The following is a 6000-nucleotide window of genomic DNA, read 5'->3' as shown; positions in this document are numbered from 1 at the left end:
TCTATCTATCTATCTATCTATCTATCTATCTATCTATCTATCTATCTTTAACTTGTGTATTGTTTTAGAAAAATAATAATTCTGCTGTTTCTAAAACTATGATAATAAAATGGAAAAGAGGACTTCTTTTTTTACTTCTAAGAAAGTATAATACCAATAGTGGGATATGATCATTGTCCAGCTGTAGCATTTTTCCTTTGTAAACAATGCTAACTTTTGACTTTATAGATGTACTTCTAATCACATTCATATCATATATGCTGCCAAAGCAGACACTCTTAATCATATTAATAAAATGTCTTTCTATACCTATCTTTTATTTTTAAAAAATTTTCAGCATAGATGAGAATTAGATTTCATCTAAGATTTTTTCTGCAATTCTTGATATCTGGATTTGGTTGTCCTTTTAAAAAATATTAATTATGCCAAAAAAATTTCTAATGTTGAACCATTCTTGTATCTTTGATATAAATCTAACTTGTCCACAATGAATACATATTCTGTTAAGTTGACATAGAATTCTTTGTTAGTAAAATGACATAAAACTCCTGGTAGGTAGACGCAGAAGGGCTAGGAACCAGCCTTCTCCCTCTATCAATAAGAAGTCCTTAGCTCTGGGTTCAGTCCAGAGGGATCTTGGCCCTCTCCAGAGAGGGGGTAGGCTCTTTCTCATACTATCATAGTTCTTTCTATTGAAGTGACCACCAGAAATCATACACGAATTCCCCTTAAACCTGCTAGAGGGGACCCCTACTAGGTTCCTTAGAAACAACTTAATAGGCCCCAATAGTAAAGAAATGTTTCACCTGTGTTGCTAGAAACATGCCACAGATTCCCATGGATTCAGGTCTGTTTATGTTTGTATCCAAGGCTTTGCTAAGGGATCATGGCTTTACTTCAGTAGGAACAAATACTAAGGCTTCACTTCAATAGGAACAATACTAATGGCACTGCACCCCCTTAGAAACATACTCTGTTGCTAGCAACCACATTTTCTATAAAATTATGTCTAACAGAAAGCTCGGGGCTGTCTTTCCTTCTGAGAGGCAGCCCCAGCTGGTTAATAAGCACTCCTATCAAATTATTATTGGTCAAATTATTATGTCTTGCTTTCTTGGTTGTCCATTACACTATCTCTACCCAAGAGCCTTAGGTTAGGAATGCCTTAAAATTTGGGTTTATGGAAATTGAGGGAATGCCCATCAATTGGGGAATGGCTAAACAAGTTGTAGTATACGATCCTGATGGAATACTATTATACTCTAAGACATGCTGAGCAGGTTGAGTTGAGAAAAACATGGAAAGACTAGCATGAAATAACGAAGAGTGAAAAGAGCAGAACAAAGAGAACATTATATATGGTAGTAGCAATATTGTTCAAAGAATAACTGTGAATGACTAAGCTATTCTGAGTATTATAAATATTCAAATCAACTACAAAGGACCTATGAAGCAAGATGCTGTGCACCTCCAGTGAAAGAACTGATAAATAGAAACATACAGAATATGGTTCTACATAAACATATGTATATATACATGCATACACACATATGTGTCAAATGATGACCTTCTCTAATGTGATGTAGGGAGGGAGGGTACAGTTTGGAACTTAAACTGAAACAAAAACAATAAATAAAATTAAATTTAAAAAAACATAGGTTTAGTTAAAGTCTATGATCGTTCCAAAAGTGGTGAATAGAAAGGTAATCTACATGTAGTGTAGATCAGATATAGGACTTATTTCCTCCACATTAAAGCCATGCTTAACTTAAGAGACTCACAAATTTGTTTTATCAAAAATGAATAACTTAAAACTATTATTATATTCTGCCAGGAGATTGAGATTTAAAATAGCAAAACTTGGACCATTTTTCAAAACATATAAATTGGCAGTTAACCTTCACCTTAGCTTTTTACTGTTCAAAAAGTTCCTTCCATGTCTTCTGGCAAATTAATCCAAATCTTGGGAATATACTTTGATGGTGGTCATCTTCTCTGAGAAGGTGTAGTTGCAGAACACAACTTCTTGTTACCAATCATCTCCAAAGAGGGACTCACGTTCTCCTGACAGCTTGAACTCATGGAACAGTTTCCAAGACTAAAAATTTGTGTCTTTGGATCATTGTTTAATCACCTATGCTCAGGGAAAGAAAATGAAACATAATGGCAACCACATTCTCAGGTACAGGCTTCACTAGGCAGGAAATGTTACCTACAACTAGGAGAGTCTTTTTAAAATATGAAACAACCCTCCTATCACAGGGTGGAAGAGAAGACCAAGATATCTCCCAGGGTTTTCTACTTCATTTCATAGCAACAATTCCTCTATGTTGAAGCACATTTTTCCCTCTTGAAACGTCCATGATTTGCACATAGAACTTCATGAAGTAAGCTCTAGTGAGAGCGCACTTTGGGGCTTGCTATCTATCTTCCAATGTATTATAATGAAAATTTATTTTATGATGTTGTAGACCAGGACTGATTGAGGCTTGTTTAGTGTTTAAGGTTTGGAAATGGAATGAAATGAGACACTGGTAGACCACCTTAAGTTAAAGGAGATTTACTTAAGCCAATAGAGAAAATATATACAGCAAGGATACAACATTAGCTAGGTTAGTATAACAGTCAAGCCTGAGAGAAAGCCACTTCAGTTTCCTCATGGTCTGGTTTTTGTGCTGAGATCATCAATATCCTGAACCAATAAAATCTTCAGATGCTTTTGATACCTCTTAACCAAAAACTAGCCCATACCTAACTTCAAAAGAGATACTCAGGGTCTTACTATATCTTACCCCTTGGTGTGAAGGTTCTAAAGCTCTTTTAGAACAAAAGTGTGAAACATGCACAATAGTTTCAATACTCTGCAGTGCACCTGAACCAGATAAAAATGTAATTGGGAAATATATAACAAAATAAATAAAAATATAGTAGGACAAAAATAATGACAATATGTGGTGTTCTATATGACATCCTTATATTTGACTTAGCGGCCCTGTTTCTATTTGAGTTTGACACCCCTGCTCTAGATGACCTTTGATCACTTATATGGCTTTAGAATAATTGTGTGAATTGTATTTATCATTAGCGAGGTTCTGTGAGCAACCTTCAGATAAGACAGAGAAACGCTGAAGTGAAATTTCTTCCTCATCAGAACTGTCTTAAGTTTTAAATTATAAAGAAACACTATAGAGACAATTCTATGAAGAGTCAATGAGGAACTGCCAATTATACTGCATTTTAAAAATACTATTTCCTATGGTTACTGAAAGGAAGACAAAGAAAAGGAACAAGTGTTATTTTCTGAGATGCTGAATTTGGATCTGATCTTCAAAAAAAATATGAAGAATATTCTTAAAGAGATTTTAATCAGTATCTGGAATGAGTTAGATTATTTGGTACTATGTTTCCAGACAAATAAAAAGAAATCATTTTATCTTATATTTAGAGTTTGAGGTAACTTTTGTTGTGAACTTCTGAATGGGCAAAATATATAAATAGTACATATGTCCTTATGTATGTTAGTATATTATATATAATAAATTATATATATATATATATATTTGGTAGTTTTAGCATTTAATTATGGAAAATCAGTACATTTGCCATATTAAAATAAGAGTAATTCCTATTAGTAAAGAATATTTCTATAGATGCTACTTGGCTAAATAATTAATATTTAATGAACTTAAAGTGGGAGCAAGAGCTAATAAGTAATGCAAAAGATAATAAGTTCAATTAATTTGGAAGAAACTGTTTAAGCACACCCCTAGATTGTAATAGAGATCAGGATGGCAAAAATTAAACATATTGTAATGAGTTAAGTTGACAGGCTGAGAAGAGAATTATAAGTGAGACTGCATTTAATAACAAATTGTTATATGTTAGCATTGGACCATATCCAACTAGACTGTTCCTATCAAGGTTGGATCTCTTTAAACAGCTAAAATGCTGTAAATTTACCCAGATAAATGCAATGTTTGCATTAAGAAACTGAATAGGAAACTAGAAAACATGAACATGCTTTAAGTAGACTATATAATCAAATGTATAATTAGTTGACTTAAATTTGTTTTATATTGCTCAAAATATAACAAAAGCTATGTGGAACAGTGGATAACGTGCTAGGCCTGGAGTCAGGAAGACAACTTACTGAGCTCAAATCTGACTCAGAAACTTATTAGCTGTGTGACCCTGGACAAGACATTTAACCCTTTCTACCTCACTTTCTTCATCTGTAAAATACGCTGGAGAAAAAATGGCAAACCACTTCAGTATCTTTGCCAAGAAAACCCCAAATGAGTTCATGAAGAGTTGGACATGATTGAGCAACAAAATACAACAATGTATTTATTTTTGGCTAATGGATTGAGATATTATTATTAGAAAAAATTTTATTGAAATAGAAATTACTTATACACTGACACTGAACCACTTCTCATTATTGAATTCTTATTGATGTGGGATCATGCATATGTTGTCAGACATTCTGATTATTTGCTCTAAATTGTTTTATATTGCTCAAAATAGAATAGCCCTAAGTAATGGAGTGAAATATTGTTAGAAATAAGCTACTGAAGTAGAATACAGTTATATACTGATATTTCACCAAGCATCAAGTTAGAGACTTATTGTAGTGTGGGATTCATGCAAATCCCTAGAAACCTAGTGGCAAAAGCCACTATTACTACAAGGCATGTGGGTAAATCTAACTTGTTTGCTTAGATTGACTTCACTAGATTTTTGCTTAGATTGATTTTCACTAGAAAGCAAGAGGCATCTTTTTGTAGCTAAAGAAGTCAAATATTTTTTTGGGGGGGGCTGGGAATTTAGTCACTCAAGAATTTCTATTGAAAAGGAATTGATGGGGAAGGGGAGGGGGCGGAGCCAAGATGGCGGAGTAGAAGCACGACCTTCCCACGGCTCCGGCTTCCACCCTCCCCAATCCATGTAAAAAGGGGACTCTAAACAAACTTTGAAGCTGCGGAACCCACAAAATGACACAGAGAAGCTAAACTCCCGCTGAGGACAGCCTGGCAGGCCGGCAGGAATCGGCCGGCCAGCGCAGCGCTCTGGGAGCCGAGCCCAGCCCCACACCGAGTTCTTTAGCCCCAGGGCAGGCCTGACCAGCCGCCAGCCAGAGGGACTCCAGATCAGCAGCAGCTGTGGCCGTTTCCAGATTAATCAATACATAGATGCGAAGGACAAGGTGAGAGGCCAGTGCAGTCTGGACTTTGGGACCCAGGAAGTGGGAGTGCGTGGCTTTTACCCCTGGAGCAAGTAACCGCTGAGACGCCAGCACAGCCAGCCAGCACCACCTGGCGGCTTCAGCTCCTGGCCTGCAGAGTGTAGGAAGACCAAGCACCAGTCTGAGGGGTCATCGCTCTTGCTTTAACCTGCTTCGATCTGGAATGCAGTCTAGGGTGGAGGTCTTGGGGTGTGTGTCCAGCTTGCCAGAGCATGTGGAGACCTCAGAGAGGGCACCCATCTAATACCTCAGGCAGCTGAGAAAACCCCAGCGTTTGGGACGAAAACTCCCCTGTCTGGTGGCAGAGTCCTACTGTGGCAAAAAGCCCAAAAGTCAAATCATTGAGTGGCAAAATGAACAGGCAAAGGAAACAAAGCAGACAGAAGATTCCAACGTTACACTCCTATTTTGGGGATAAGAAGGAGCAAGGCATGGAACAGGAGGAAAACAGTGAAGTCAGAACTCCTGCACCAAAAGCTTCAAAGGAAAATACAAGCTGGTTACAGGCCATAGAGGACCTTAAGAAGCAGATAAGAGAAGTGGAGGAAAAATTGGGAAGAGAAATGAGAACAATGCAAGAAAATTATGAAATGAGAGTCAACAGCCTGACTGAAGAAAATAATACCTTAAAAAACAGACTGACTCAAATGGCAAAGGAGGCTCAAAAAGGCAATGAGGAGAAGAATGCCTTAAAAAGTCAAATTTGCCAGATGGAAAAAGAATCTCAAAAGCTCACTGAGGAGAATCATTGCTTC

The sequence above is a fragment of the Petaurus breviceps genome, unplaced genomic scaffold (genome assembly GCF_028583685.1).
Source record: "Petaurus breviceps papuanus isolate PSGF00001 unplaced genomic scaffold, PetGlider_PUasm1.0 175, whole genome shotgun sequence".
Lineage (NCBI taxonomy): Eukaryota > Metazoa > Chordata > Mammalia > Diprotodontia > Petauridae > Petaurus > Petaurus breviceps.
This window is presented reverse-complemented; position numbering follows the sequence as displayed.